Genomic DNA, 15,442 nt, shown 5'->3' with positions numbered 1-15,442 from the left:
ATTTTACAGATTTGCTGAGCAAATGGTTGTAGCTGCACTTATTATGTGTTGTATGAGTCTTAGTTTGTTGTATGCTACCACAGTGAGTCATTTCAGGAGATACATTTGAATTTTAATAAAAATACTATTATGTGAGATTAGAAGTATGGCAAGCCATAAAAGTCGTGCATTCATAATTCTGTCTTGTGAAGTACTTACGTCACTTTTCATTCAATATATTGCGTTACTGAGTATTTGTTTTTCAGGTAAAATAAATGAATTGAATTGTAACAAACAAGTGAACATTTTAGTTTCAATTCATAACATTGAAACGCTGAAATGTGCGTGCTCTGTTATTACGTGTTTTTTTTTTAAATTCTGATTTAAGTTTAAATAGATCTTGTTTCCTAAGGATTAAGAATGTTATTCCTTCTTCATTTTTTTCAATAGAGATACTCATCGCACAAACTCACAAGTTCTTAACTCTTGATGACTTCTTTTTATAACACAATTTCTCTCGATCTCGAAATCTACCTGGACAATTTTGCTTTCTGGCTATTAACTAATTCATTATTTCTAGGGTGGCCTAGCGCTGCTGGAAAGCGTGGATTCGATTATGAGTGGATTAACGATGCCACTGATGTTTATTCGAGTTAGTTGCAATGCTTTATGTGTATCAGAGCCATGATTTTATTTTGGAATATTGTCACTGAAGAGAACGTGTGTTCCAACAGAATCGATGCCCAATGACAAATTATACCGTTAATTACGTTTGTAAGTATGTTCTGTCCAACCCTGTCTTTAGTGTAGAATCCAAATGTACGACTAACATTACGAGTCATTTCTTGAATTGCGGTATCGAAGTGTTTCCAATGCTAGGTGTTGCAAGTTTTTATTGACATTATATTAGTAACCTAGTTGTAGTTGTACCTTTCCGACCACTTGAGCAGCTTCTTTAGAACTGTGCCCGTACACTTTATCATTTTGCTTTTTGTAGTGTTCTTTATATTTCCGTGCTTTTCACCTAAAAGACGCCACTTATTTGTGTCGTTCTGTGTGTGCCAATCAGAGCCTGCGTAAACGCGTACAAATTTTATAAATCACAAAATGTTCGATAGATGACTTATTACTTTTGTAAACACAATAAAATATATGAAAACACGTGACCGTATTTTATAATACCACAGGTGATATTTCAAATAGCCTATAGTGATACCTATAATGGCAAGGCTACTGTTATAAATAAAAAAATCAATGGCGCTACAACCTTTTTAGGTCTGGGCCTCAGATTTCTGTATCTGTTTCATGATCATTAGTAAATTAAAAAGGTAAGTAGGTGATCAGCCTTCTGTGCCTGAGGCACGCCTTTGACTTTTTGGGTCTATGGCAAGTCGTTTACCTCACGATGTTTTCATTCACCTTTCGAGCGCACATAAAAAGAAAATCCATTGGTGCACAGCCGGGGATCGAACCTACGACCTCAGAGATGAGCGTCGCAAGCTGAAGCCACTAGGCCAACACTGCTATGGTTATAAACAACTCCTTAATCTCAGCCACTCAGGCATTGAAAGCCAGTCAGCGGTTTGACTCGCCATGGCCTTCCTTCCTTCACAACCTCAATATATAAGGAACTATTATTATATATAAATATTTCAAGATGAAAAGTCAAATTGCTAAGACATTCTCGATTTAGGGAGACAAATGAACAGCAATTCGTTCTTATATACGCTTACTTGCGCAAATTGTTTGACAAAATACATTCCTTTTAAAAAGATGCGTTCATTATTTAATTAATATAAATACATAATCCTTGTTATTTGATTTAAACAGCAGTGTTGGCCTAGTAACTTCAGCGTGCGACTCTCAATTCTGAAGTCGTAAGTTCGAACCCAATAGACTATATGCATTTTACCTCGATGCCGTCGACCTTCATCTGAGGCCCAACTAAAAGCTGGAAGCGTCACTGGTTTTTTGGTTTTTATTTAATATATTTTTTCAGGTCAGTTCAAAAACAACGCGGCATTGTTAATATTGCAAACGCCATTCGACATGTCCATCCCTCACATTGGGACCGCGTGTTTGGAAAGTAAAATGCCACCACATGGGACTGAGTGCTACAGCAAGGGGTGGTGCCAAAAGAACTTTAATAAGGACGAGTATGCTGTCATGTTGAAAAAAGTAAGCGTCTCCTATGGACTTTGCACATCGCCTGCGCGTGAGAACGAATCTTGTGACACTAGTTTTCGAACAAAGGATTTCGGCATCGGATGGTTGATGCGGTAGAAGATGCAGAAAGACCCCACATCTCTACTGTCAAAAATAATTATATCAGCCAGTTTCCAATGTCCAACCTTCGTAATAGATTCCAGTACCAGTAGTCGATATGCCCGCCAAGGTCCGTTTTCTTGTTATTTGATATTCCGACTTCCTTCAGTACCTTTTCCCCGTGAAAAGGTGATATCTCTGTCTATAACAATTTTTCTCCATTCGCTTCCTGTTAACACTTCTATATCTTCTATCCACCTTTTTTGAGGATGCTCTCTTCTCCTTTTCCTTGGTCTTTTCTATATAGTTGTCTTTAAAGTCCATCTTTTATCTGTGTATCTTGTTTTCTGCCCCGCTCACTTATTCGTCGGTCCCTTTATTCGGTTTTTGCTTTTTGTTAGCGCGACTCAGGACGTCATCGTACTGATTGTTGTCGCAGGTTTGAGATATCGTTGGAAACTTTAGGCAAATGTTAATTTATTGACACTCAAAGCTCTCGCTAGATATAACTTTTCATATATTTACCGTAACGTTTCGTTAACGAGTCATGCACAATGTCCAGACTTAACGTCTGTGGAAATATGCCAAAACACCATCGCGGGAACATTGCCGTCACCCGCATCAGGCGCTTGAAGATATGAAGAATCATTCATACAAATCTGTCTACTCATGTCACTTGACCTACGATCATTGTACAATTCGCATCCTTTTTTGATTTATATTAATATATTAAGTATCTGGGCATTTAATTTACACCATCTATCCGCTAAAGATAGAACATGGTGGCCCATGAGGGGTTAAGTCTGAACACTCAAACTCTTCCTATCCAACATAAAGATCGTGTTTCTGTATGGTTTTGAGACGTGGAAAGTTACAAAGAGCACCACAAACAACTGCAGGTCTTTGTAAACCGCTGCCTTTTTGAATATTCTTTGGAATATTCTTGCCCGAGAGAATCTCTAACCATCAGCTATGGGAGGTGCCAATTGACAGGTACATAAAACGCCGAAAGTGGAAATGGGTGGGCCATACGCTCCGGAGGGATCTAAGTCGTATTGCTAATCGAGGCCTCTACTGGAATACTCAAGGAAACAGGAAACGAAACGCCCAAAACAGACCTGGCAACGAAGCATCATTGCAGAGGCGGAGGAACGTGGAGAAAAATTCAAAGAGCCGCCCAGGACTGATCAGACTGGTCTTTTACGCTGCATGCCCTCTGCTCCACTTAGGGAGCATGGGACTTTTCCAGTCTACTAGGCCATCGATGGACATTTTATCGTAACACTCGCCCGTATAAGAAAATATTGGTTAATTTATTGTTTCATTTTTTTAGATATCTATCACTATTGGACAAGTCTGTATGTGAAAGGGCCTTCCTACCTATTGTAGGATCTGCCTATAATATGGACGACCCCCTGACGTGCGCAGGAGGAGTTATCGGTTTAAGTAATTGTAAGGAAGATGGTGGCTCACCCCTCATATGTCCTATACCCGTAAGTATAGAGTAGTTTGCCGAATTTTATAAAGTACCACTTAATGGCTATTATCACTAGGATCAATACATTACCTATACAAACAGATGTATATGTCGCAGCCAACTAGCTTAATTAGCCGTTAAATTAACAGCCTAACCTTTTTACTAAACGGCGTCGTTTAACTGGCGACTAATTAAGCTAGTTGGCCGCGACATATAGATCAAATTTAATTTTTTTTTCCAATTCGACGATCTAAACATTGTTGTTGTGTATTCAGTATAAATAATTTAGAAATAAATGATTTACATAACAGCAATTTATCTATTGAGACTTAAGAGCAAAAGCGTTTTACGATTGTTTCACTGTTGACTTTGTTTTATATATATTTATAACGAAATTTCGCAACTAATTTGTTATATTATATTATGTTATGTTCCAGTCGTCTGAAGGCACTCGCTTCGCTGTGGTGGGATTGGTCGTTCTGGGATACAGATGTGGTGGTATGGTATTCCAGTCGCCTTCACGAATGTACCACAGGTGTACAACTGGGTCGACGCTATTATGAAGACCTACAATTACGATACCACCTCGTTCGAATACTAAACTAAAATATATCTTTACTAAATTAACGACTCGACATTCGAGGTTGGATGAGAATGTTGCAGATACCATGGACAGCAAAATTAATAAATCCATTTTCAACCAACTCTAAATCACCACTAGACTGTCAACTATCATTTACAAATGCTTAGGCCAAATTGCCAGGAGAAAACGGAATAATCTCGAACTGTTAATGGTAGGGAGGGGTGATGGCAGAAGTCGGGGTCTCACCTAATTAGGACAATTATGATGCCCTTATGCCAGAGCTGAGGATGGAGTTGTGTGGAGGCAGTCGAGGTACGAGATAAGGGCTTTTCACGCACGTCTTTAATAATTAAGATTCCAATTATAAAATTACAATAACTCGTACAAAACACGAATTAATCCTTTAATAACGTGGAATTAATATGATTCTATGAATATATAAAATATTTATAGCCGACTCAGTTGACATTGTTCTGTTATATGTTAGGGTTATGTTTTAAAAAAAAAGATAAGATTCTTGTAGACAGTTTTAAAAACATCAAACTTGTAATTTAAAAGACGTTGTTATGGAATTAAGTATTTAGTTTTTATACAAGAGCTGGATATTAAACATTGTATATGTACTTATATTGAATAAAAATAATTTTATTTATTATAAAACTCTACAAGAAACGTTCGTAAGAAACTTAGACTTGCTTAGCAAAGCGGATCACAAAAAAGGTTAAATTTTTGCATTATTGTTTAGACACACAAATAACGCGATTAAAAAAGTTTAAATTAATCACCGCCCAGGGCTTGCGTGTGTAAGTTTAATTTTTTTTATTGTCTATTGTTTTCAGTGGGGACTGGGGGACCTTTATATTCACGGGGCCCAGGGTTAAAGTTTATAACTCAATTTAATAAAGTTTATATCTCAATTTAATAAAGTTTATTTCTCAATTAAATAAAGTTTATATCACAATTAAATAAAGTTTATTTCTCAATTAAATGAAGTTTATATCACAATTTAATAAAGTTTATATCTCAATTTAATAAAGTTTATTTCTCAATTAAATAAAGTTTATATCACAATTAAATAAAGTTTATAGCTCAATTTAATAAAGTTTATTTCTCAATTAAATAAAGTTTATATCACAATTAAATAAAGTTTATATCTCAATTTAATAAAGTTTATATCTCAATTTAATAAAGTTTATTTCTCAATTAAATAAAGTTTATATCACAATTAAATAAAGTTTATAGTTCAATTTAATAAAGTTTATTTCTCAATTAAATGAAGTTTATATCACAATTAAATAAAGTTTATATCTCAATTTAATAAAGTTTATATATCAATTTAATAAAGTTTATATCTCAATTTAATAAAGTTTAGATCACAGTTTAATAAAGTTTATATCTCAATTTAATAAAGTTTTTATCTCAATTTGATAAAGTTTATATCTCAAGATAATAAATTGTATATCTCAATTTAATAAAGTTTATTTCTCTACCTCTGTTGAATGCCAACCTCCACGACGCCTCAGAGACTCAAGCCTGCACGGGATAATACGTTTATGTGTTCGTTTGAAAACACCCGTGCAGTAACCAAAGTTCCTCGGCGCGGCTTTGAATACCGGTGGGGATTGACTTCGTACGTACCGCTATTGTTGCCAATCCCTACGACACCTCAGGTACTCGGGCCTGCACGGGATATAACGTTTAAGTCGTCGTTACGTTTATGTCGTTTGAATACGCCCGTGCAGTAACCAAAGTTCCTCGGCGCGGTTTTGTATACCGGTGGGGATTGACTTCGTACGTTTTGTCAAGACGGTTTGACGTAGTGCTGGCACCGCCTTAACCCACGCACCCCTGCTAGTGCGTAATTGTTTGAGGTTGTCTTGAAATGAAACTGCGCCTTGATCTTGTTTCTTGCTTCGCCGATTATTCGTGGGTCCCAGTTCGTAGTCAGAGGAGAGAGGAAAGAGAATTTTGCGTAGATCTCGCCGAGCTTAAGTACTCGAACAGTATACCGCAACGAGAGCTGCGCTTACAAACATCTGCGCCGGTATACCGCGACGAGAGCTATGCGACCCTTTTGTTCGGCGAAGCATTTGTTCATTTATTTATTAACCATTTTTCATACTTAAATTATTTACATATTTTAATTATAGAACTTATAACACATACTTAATTTCTACTTATAAGCTATCAACAATATTCTCATCGAACTTATAACTCATACTCAATTTCTACTTATGCCCTGCCAAATATATTCTTATTTATCTTATAATTATAGAGTCGCCAAAATTATTATTTTTTTTTTTTTGAGAATGGAATCTCGCTGTTGGCCTTAAGGGCCTTTACAGCTCAGCTCGGGCTGTTTTGGCGAGCGTAGCTCGGCCAGAATGGCGTTTTATCCCGCGGCTAGCGCAAGGGCGTCTCCTGTGAGACTCGAACCTCGGCTTGGGCCGTCGCGGGGCGGTCAATCGCCTGAAGGGCAGGACGGAAGCTCACTGTAGTGAGCGAAGTGCGAAGTAAAGGTCCTCGCCTTCCCCGGTGAAGGCGGTTTTTTACCCTAATCTGTGATTGGCTATTTTTATTATTGGCCGCGCGGGCGGAATTTAATTTATTGTTTGCTACAGTAATTGGATCGTCCGGATCCGTTAGTATGTGTCGGGGCCTCCTACGAGCCTTTTTTGTCGGGAAGGGGTAATAGTTGATGCTATTACGCACCAGCGGATTGGGATGGTGTTTAGCCTTGTCAAAGTGGCGTGTGGACGCCAACTTCATCCATTGGGCTATGGTAGGGAGCTCCAGGTCATGGTGGAGATCGACGTTTCTCACATAGAAGGGCGCACCGGTCGCGATTCTCATGAATCGCGACTGAAGCACCTGTAGTCGGTGTATATAGGAGGGGGCACAATGCGCAAAGACTACGCTAGCGTATGTCATGCACGGTCGGATGCAGGCCTTGTACAGGGTGACCTTGTGTCTTAGAGACATTTGACTCCTTTTATTTAGGAGGAAATGAAGGCGAGAGAGGACAAAATGTGCCTTCTTGCGAACGGCGGCTATGTGCTTTCGGAAAGACATGCCACTATCGAGCGTGACTCCTAGATATTTAACGGACTTTTGCCATGGAATGGCTTGCCCGTATAGGGTTACCTCTGTCTTGAGGTGAAATTTATCCCTAGCGATAGCACCGGGGTTGCCCCTGGCAAAGAGAACTGCTACGCTTTTCTCGGGATTTATTTGGAAGCCCCATTTCCGAAACCATTCGCCTAACGACGTGGTAGCGGTCTGGAGTCTGTCCACAATGACACCTCTATCTTTATGGGTGGTATAGAGAGCGGTGTCATCGGCATAGAGGGCTAGCTCCACATTGGGAGCCCTAGGGATGTCGCCGGTATACAGCGTGAACAGAAGGGGCGAGAGGACCGAGCCCTGAGGGACTCCGGCCATGATGGGGCGAGGAGACGATAACGTTCCTTCTACGCGATAGCGCATTGAGCGGTCGGACAAGAAGTCGTGTACGATACGCACGAGTCTTAGTGGCACATTAAGGTGGTAGAGCTTGTAAACCAAGCCGTTGTGCCAGACCTTGTCGAAAGCTTTCGCTATGTCGAAGAAGAGCGCACCCGTGGCTCTCGGTTTCAGGGAGCTATTCATCCCGGAGAGGATGTGCTCCGTGATTCGATGGACTTGATGAACGCACGAGTGGGCCGGCCTGAAGCCAAACTGCTCATCGGGAATGAGCCCCTTATCTAGGGCAAAGTCTAGGAGGCGCTTTTTAAGTACCTTCTCGTAAAGCTTGCTAAGCGTATTGAGAAGGCTGATAGGGCGGTAACTGGTGGGGTTGTTACGGGGTTTGCCTGGTTTGTGAATACCAATGACAATGGCCTCTTTCCACTGCGCCGGGAAGGTGCAGTTTTCAAGGAGGCAATTGAAAATGGACACTAGTAGGCATATTAGATGGGGCGGGAGGCACCGGAGGACCTTGTTCGAGATGGAGTCGAGACCTGGAGATTTACGAGGCAGTGAACTCTTTATTAGAGTTTTGACCGGGAAGTGATCCGAGTCTAACTCGTGTAACGTATCTACGCTTCGCGGCTGTAATGCCACGTTACGTAAAACCGCTACGTCTATGACGTCCGTTGAGAGAAGGCCGTTGCCTGTTATGCCACGGCGAGTCGGTTGTATGGGGGCAATGACGTTGAAATTGAGCACGTCTATAAGCCTATTGAGGGCTAACCCATTAGGGTTTTGTTTTGAACTATTCCAGTCCCCGTGTTTGCTATTGAGATCCCCGACTAATAAGACCGAGGGGCCCATCGCAAACAGGGTTCTGAGATCGCTCTCTAGTATGTCCTTGGCGGGAGGGAGGTACACCGACGCGATAATAATCGGCTGATGGCCGGTCATGGCTACGCGCAACACAGAGCACTCTATATTGGTAAGGGAGGGCGGGTCTAACGGCGAGCAGTGAAGCGCTCGTCTATAATAAATGAGCGTACCGCCTTTCGCCGTAGGTCGGTCGTTTCGCACTACGTTGTAATTCGCGAATCTGGGAGCGTGAACGCTGGGCTTGAGGAAAGATTCCTGTACTAGGAAAATATCTATTTGGTGGCGAACGAGGAAATCTCGAACCAAATCTGCCTGCGGCTTGAAACCGTTTGCATTAAAAGTCACTACGGACAGTGATCGAGCCTTGATCCTAGACGTGGTCGTAGCTATTGCGGTGTGGTGGAGTCTGCAAATTGTCGCACGGACTTAAGGAGCTGGACGTGCTCGATTACAAGTTGCTTCTTGTCTTCCGCGTTATTGGCGGATTTGAAAGCCTCGGAGAAGGCGACAAGAGCGTCTATGTCTAACGCGTCTACGATGCTAAACGCGAGATTTAAGGCGTCGCGGACCTTTTCTGATTCCGCGGCGGCCTCCGCCGTGTGGCTGAGGGCTTTAGCCGGAGGGCTCACCTTGCGTGTGGGCCTCGCCGTTATGACGGGGGTCAGCGCCGGCACCTGGAAAGGCTTCACGGCTGCCGATTTTGTTGGCAGAGGCGGGAAGGCCTCTGACGTGAGCTGGGGAGGGCCCTCCGTAACGGGGGGCTTGGTCCAAGCACTATTCTTAGGAGGTGGGGCCGGCGCGTACGTGGGCTTTGCTCCCGCGCCACGACGGACCGCATCGCGCCCCGCCGTGCGCCCAGACGCCGGCTTATGCGCCTTGGGGGCACGAGGGCACCCACGATAATTCGCTGGGTGGCCCTGTTGCCCGCAAAGCACGCACGCCGGTGGCTCAGCGCACGGAAGCGTTCTTTTGCAGTCCGCCGTGCCGTGGTCGCCTAGGCACTTTACGCACCGTGCCCTAGCGAAACAGTTACGGGCCGCATGCCCGTAGAGTTGACAGCGGTGACACTGTCGTGTGAAGGAATGTTTGAGGGGGGTTTCAACCCTCAGCCCCGAGAGCTTGCAACACTCTCTCAGGCTAAATATCTTTTTCCCACTCGGGGTGGGATCGAGGACAACGAGTACCATGTCGTACTCTTCTTTAGTTGTTCTCTTGAGCATGCGGAATACATCCCTTACGGGGTATCCCTGCTCGACAAGGTCCGATTGGACTATCCCGGAGTCTATTTCCTTTGGGATGCCCTTAATGACTACCCTTAGGACGCGCTCCTCGGGTAGGGGGAAGGTGTGGCCACCGATACCTTCAGAGCGAAGGTATGAAGTTAAAAATCTATGGTGGTCGGATGAAAAGACCTGAACGCAAAGGTTATCCCTGAGCGTTCGGGCCTTGTAATTTATCGACTTTGTGTCGAGAATTTTGGAAAGGGCCGGCCAGGCACCCTTGTCCCTAACGTATACGGGCGGGGGGGTTTTAATGCGGTCCGCGGGGGCGGGGGGCGCAGGTTTTCCCGATAATAGGGAACTAAGATCCCTCTTCGGAGGGTTGGCGGCTTGAGTGGGCCTTTTGGCGGGGGGACCGCCGTTGGCCGAACGCTTTTTCTTCCGACCGACGGTTTGAAAGCCGTCGCTTTCGGAAGATGAGATTAATGCGGCTTCGTCATCTGTTACCGCCGGAGCGGATTGGGTCGACATGACCGAAGAGGGGCGTGAATTTTGTCCCGTCTCCTCATCGCTGGCGCTTCCCACTTCAGGGAGTGGTGAGCGCGAGCGCGAGCGAGATCGGGTAACGGGTCTAGATGCCTTCCCGGAGGCATTTTTCTTCGCCTTACGCGGCGATGGCGACGGCGAACGCGGTGAATCCGCGGTTACGGACTCGTTAAAAGCCCGCAATGCGTCGGGGAAGCGCTCTTGGAGAAAGAGCAGAATTCTTCTTATGTCAGGGGGTGGATCCCCGGACGCCATTCTGAAGGCGGGAAGCCAACAGGTTGACGACGGGTGTGTGTACCTAGTTTGCCTAAGTGAGGTGAGTACCTAAGCTAGTGATTTTGCCCTACAATGTGGTGTGTCTCCGCTGGTGATAGCGGAGGTGTGGTTTGTCACCGACCTAACCAGCCCGTAGGAGATTGGGTATAAGAGCCCCTACGGATGTGACAGGACCCGTCCAACAGTGGACCTGTGTTTAGCCGGTTGCTAGAGAGTAGTTGGCGTACCTACTCCCCAATACGTGCCTACTAGGAGGCCCGGCCGTGCACAGGACTTGGAGGAAGCGGAGGGGCTGTTACGCGCCTTGAAAAAGGCACGGTGTATGCACCCCGGACAAAAACACTCCCGCACAAGGCGTTAACCCACAGATAACCGTTTGGCACCGTTAGGTGGCTATCTGAGGGCCGCAGGTAAACCCGCGTTCATAAAATGCAGCCTTCAACCCGATGTCCAAACACCGAAGACGCGAAGCGACCAATGAGAGGGCGGCAGGCAGCAAGGCAGCGATCGGGCTGACCAATGAGAGGGCAGCAGGCAGCAAGCAGCAAGGCAGCGGTCGGACAGCGCGTGCGCACTGTACAGCGGCAAGCGGCGATGACTCACAAGGAGCGAGCGAGATGGCACTACAGCACTGATGACTCACACGGAGAGAGCACTGGAGCAGACGTCCGCACGGGTCGGCGGTCGGAAGCGAAGTGCCAAAATTAACGTATAATCTATCTCTATTTATATTTACGAGTCGCCAACATTCTCCCCCTCGTGCGTAGCACCGTCGTTCCTGCATGGCGACTTCGCAGGCACCAAGATCCTCGACGATGGTCTTCGTAGCACTCCACCTTTGGTTGCGACGTCCACGATCCTGGTTCTTCCGTCGGGCCCGGGGTACGTAGTTTTGATAATGCCCCTCGGCCACGTGCATCGTGGTAGTGTGCGGTCCACGATAAGAACCACGTCGCCTGGTTGTAGCTGCTCACCTTCCCGTCGTCCTGTCATTTTCCTGGGCAGTAGCGTGGGCAAGTACTCTCGCAGCCATCTCCTCCAAAAGTGATCAGAGAGTCGTTGGACGGTCTTCCAATCTTCTCTGCCCACTAGCTTCGCATCAGGAAAATGCCCTACGCGCGCAGCTCCACTGGATCGTCCAATGAGGAAGTGATTTGGGGTTAGCACCTCCTCTTCTAAATTGTCAGCGAGGTTAGTTATTGGTCTGGAGTTGACCATATGTTCTGCTTCCAACAGCAACGTATGCAGGACCTCCTCTCGTGGAACGCGCTCCTTTAATGTAGCGTCCAGTGCAACCTTAATGGAGCGCACCAATCGTTCCCAAGCTCCTCCCATATTCGGCGCGCCGGGAGGAATAAATTTCCACTGTATGCCAACCTTCTCCGCTTCCATGACGATTTCCTCTCTTTTAAGCCCTTCAATGGCGGTTTGGAGTTCTTTATTAGCCTTAACGAAATTAGTTCCATTATCGGAATAAATTACTTTTGGCATTCCTCTTCGTGAGGCGAATCTCCTTAACGCCATTATTGAAGAGTCCGTCGTCAGGCTGGGCGCTATTTCGATGTGTACTGCCCTCGTGGTCAGGCAGGTAAACAAGGCTTCCCATCTCTTCTCTCTTCGTCTGCCAATCGCCACGAGCATTGGACCGAAGTAGTCTACACCTGTACACGTGAAGGGGGGCTCACCATGTCGGAGTCTTTCTTGAGGTAAGTCGCCCGCCGGATACTCCGCTGGTTTACCTTTCTTTAGCTTACAATGTTGGCAGTTTTGCTGTATACTGCGCAGTACTGATCTCAAACCCAACATCCAGTATTTTTGGCGGATTTCGTTCATTACTGTGGCTTGATTACCATGGTTGAACTTTTCATGATAGTGTTTGATAATCAATCGCCCGATAGCGCTCCTGCCATCCAGTACTATGGGCGTTAAATAGTTGTTGTCAACGCCCGCTACGTTCCTTACTCTGCCTTGAAGTCTTATGAATTGGTCTTTCATAGTGACATCTAGCCTGTTCAATTGGCTTCTATTATCTGTCTTGCGCTCTTGTTTAAGGTTTTTGATATCTTGTTCGAAACTGCGTTTCTGACACTGGGCGATTAGAACCTCCTCCGCTCTCAGTAGATGCGTTTCATCTAATGGAAGGAAGTGTCGCCTCATTTTTGCAGTTTTATTGCAGCGTTCGTGGTTGGACGGCCTCTTTTCTTTAGACAGATTGATGAATTGTAGTACCCTGGCAGTGGATCTCCACAATTTCGTCCACGATGAACAGTTTTCAGGAACCGGTGTTACTTCGCTGTGGTGAATTGTATTGACCTGTTCCGTCGTTCTGTCTTCCTCGCATTTTTCCTTTTTAAAGCTTCGTGGAGCTGGCCATTCTGTTTCGCCTTTCGACAGGAAATCTGGACCCTTGAACCATCGATGTTCCGCATTAAACTCTTCGGGTGGACTTCTGGTTGCATCGTCGGCAGGATTCTCCGCTGTTGGCACCCACCTCCAGTCCTGTGCATTCGTCAGATCCTCTATTTCCGCAATACGATGCGCTACGAAGGTCTTAAATGTTCTGGGATCTGCCTTTATCCAGGACAGGACCACACTTGAATCCGACCAAAAGGTTTTCTTTGTAACTTGTAGGTCGAGCTCTCTTGCCACTGAATCTGCTAGTCTACTACCTAACAGAGCTGCCTGTAGTTCAAGTCTAGGCATAGAGACTGGTTTTAAAGGCGTTACTCGCGACTTGGCTGTGACGAGGTTTATTAAGTATTTTCCTTTATCTCCGGTTCGCCAGTACACTGCGGCTGCATACGCTGTCTCACTTGCGTCAGTGAAAGTATGCAGCTCCCCCTCAGTGCAGAATGGTGACATGCATCGCGGCAGCCGGATGTCTTGTATTCTACTGATATGCTCTAGGTAGCTTTTCCAAGCCTCGGTATCGTCTTCAGTTATTTGGTCATCCCATCCGACACCACTGCGCCATATCTTTTGGATGAGCTTCTTCCCTTGGATGAGAATGGGTGACAGCAGTCCGAGTGGGTCGAAGGTAGACATCACAGCTCCCGTGACTTCTCGTTTTGTTGGAGTCTGCATGCCTCGTGCCACCTCGTCAGGGATTCTTCTAAATTGGCTTCTAAATCCAAGACAATCCTCTGACGTCAGCCATCTCAGTCCCAGGGTCTTTTCTTCGTTTTCACCTAGGTGCACTATCTGTTCGCCGCCGGCATCTACGATTTCTTTTTTATTCGACGCCCATCCTCGTAGCTCGAAGTGCGCCTTCTTGTGAATGAAGTCGACTTGCTGCATTACTCGTTTACAATCGTCAATACTATGGAAACTTTGCAAATAGTCATCCATATAGTGATTCCGCTCTATTGCTTGCGCCGCTTCCGGATATTTATGTAAGAAGGCCTTTTTTTTTTTTTTTTTTTTTAGAATGGAATCTCGCTGTTGGCCTTAAGGGCCTTTACAGCTCAGCTCGGGCTGTTTTGACGAGCGTAGCTCGGCCAGAATGGCGTTTTGTCCCGCGGCTAGCGCAAGGGCGTCTCCTGTGAGACTCGAACCTCGGCTTGGGCCGTCGCGGGGCGGTCAATCGCCTGAAGGGCAGGACGGAAGCTCACTGTAGTGAGTGAAGTGCGAAGTAAAGGTCCTCGCCTTCCCCGGTGAAGGCGGTTTTTTACCCTAAACTGTGATTGGCTATTTTTATTATTGGCCGCGCGGGCGGCATTTAATTTATTGTTTGCTACTGTAATTGGATCGTCCGGATCCGTTAGTATGTGTCGGGGCCTCCTACGGGCCTTTTTTGTCGGGAAGGGGTAATAGTTGATGCTATTACGCACCAGCGGATTGGGATGGTGTTTAGCCTTGTCAAAGTGGCGTGTGGACGCCAACTTCATCCATTGGGCTATGGTAGGGAGCTCCAGGTCATGGTGGAGATCGACGTTTCTCACATAGAAGGGCGCACCGGTCGCGATTCTCATGAATCGCGACTGAAGCACCTGTAGTCGGTGTATATAGGAGGGGGCACAATGCGCAAAGACTACGCTAGCGTATGTCATGCACGGTCGGATGCAGGCCTTGTACAGGGTGACCTTGTGTCTTAGAGACATTTGACTCCTTTTATTTAGGAGGAAATGAAGGCGAGAGAGGACAAAATGTGCCTTCTTGCGAACGGCGGCTATGTGCTTTCGGAAAGACATGCCGCTATCGAGCGTGACTCCTAGATATTTAACGGACTTTTGCCATGGAATGGCTTGCCCGTATAGGGTTACCTCTGTCTTGAGGTGAAATTTATCCCTAGCGATAGCACCGGGGTTACCCCTGGCAAAGAGAACTGCTACGCTTTTCTCGGGATTTATTTGGAAGCCCCATTTCCGAAACCATTCGCCTAACGACGTGGTAGCGGTCTGGAGTCTGTCCACAATGACACCTCTATCTTTATGGGTGGTATAGAGAGCGGTGTCATCGGCATAGAGGGCTAGCTCCACATTGGGAGCCCTAGGGATGTCGCCGGTATACAGCGTGAACAGAAGGGGCGAGAGGACCGAGCCCTGAGGGACTCCGGCCATGATGGGGCGAGGAGACGATAACGTTCCTTCTACGCGATAGCGCATTGAGCGGTCGGACAAGAAGTCGTGTACGATAAGCACGAGTCTTAGTGGCACATTAAGGTGGTAGAGCTTGTAAACCAAGCCGTTGTGCCAGACCTTGTCGAAAGCTTTCGCTATGTCGAAGAAGAGCGCACCCGTGGCTCTCGGTTTCAGGGAGCTATTCATCCCGGAG

General features: G+C 45.7%; 1 long non-coding RNA gene across 1 annotated transcript; it reads left to right on the top strand.

Annotated features, from left to right (window-relative positions):
- Positions 1 to 401: 401 nt before the first annotated feature.
- Positions 402 to 4,610, top strand: LOC123718320. Its single transcript, XR_006754996.1, has 4 exons — positions 402 to 753; positions 1,979 to 2,157; positions 3,578 to 3,737; positions 4,159 to 4,610. It is a non-coding gene; the product is annotated as an uncharacterized LOC123718320 (long non-coding RNA).
- The last annotated feature ends 10,832 nt before the right edge of the window (positions 4,611 to 15,442 follow it).

The sequence above is a fragment of the Pieris brassicae genome, chromosome W, assembly GCF_905147105.1.
Source record: "Pieris brassicae chromosome W, ilPieBrab1.1, whole genome shotgun sequence".
Taxonomy (NCBI): domain Eukaryota; kingdom Metazoa; phylum Arthropoda; class Insecta; order Lepidoptera; family Pieridae; genus Pieris; species Pieris brassicae.
The sequence above is the reverse complement of the archived record's forward strand: the minus strand, read 5'-3'. Positions and strand labels throughout refer to the sequence as shown.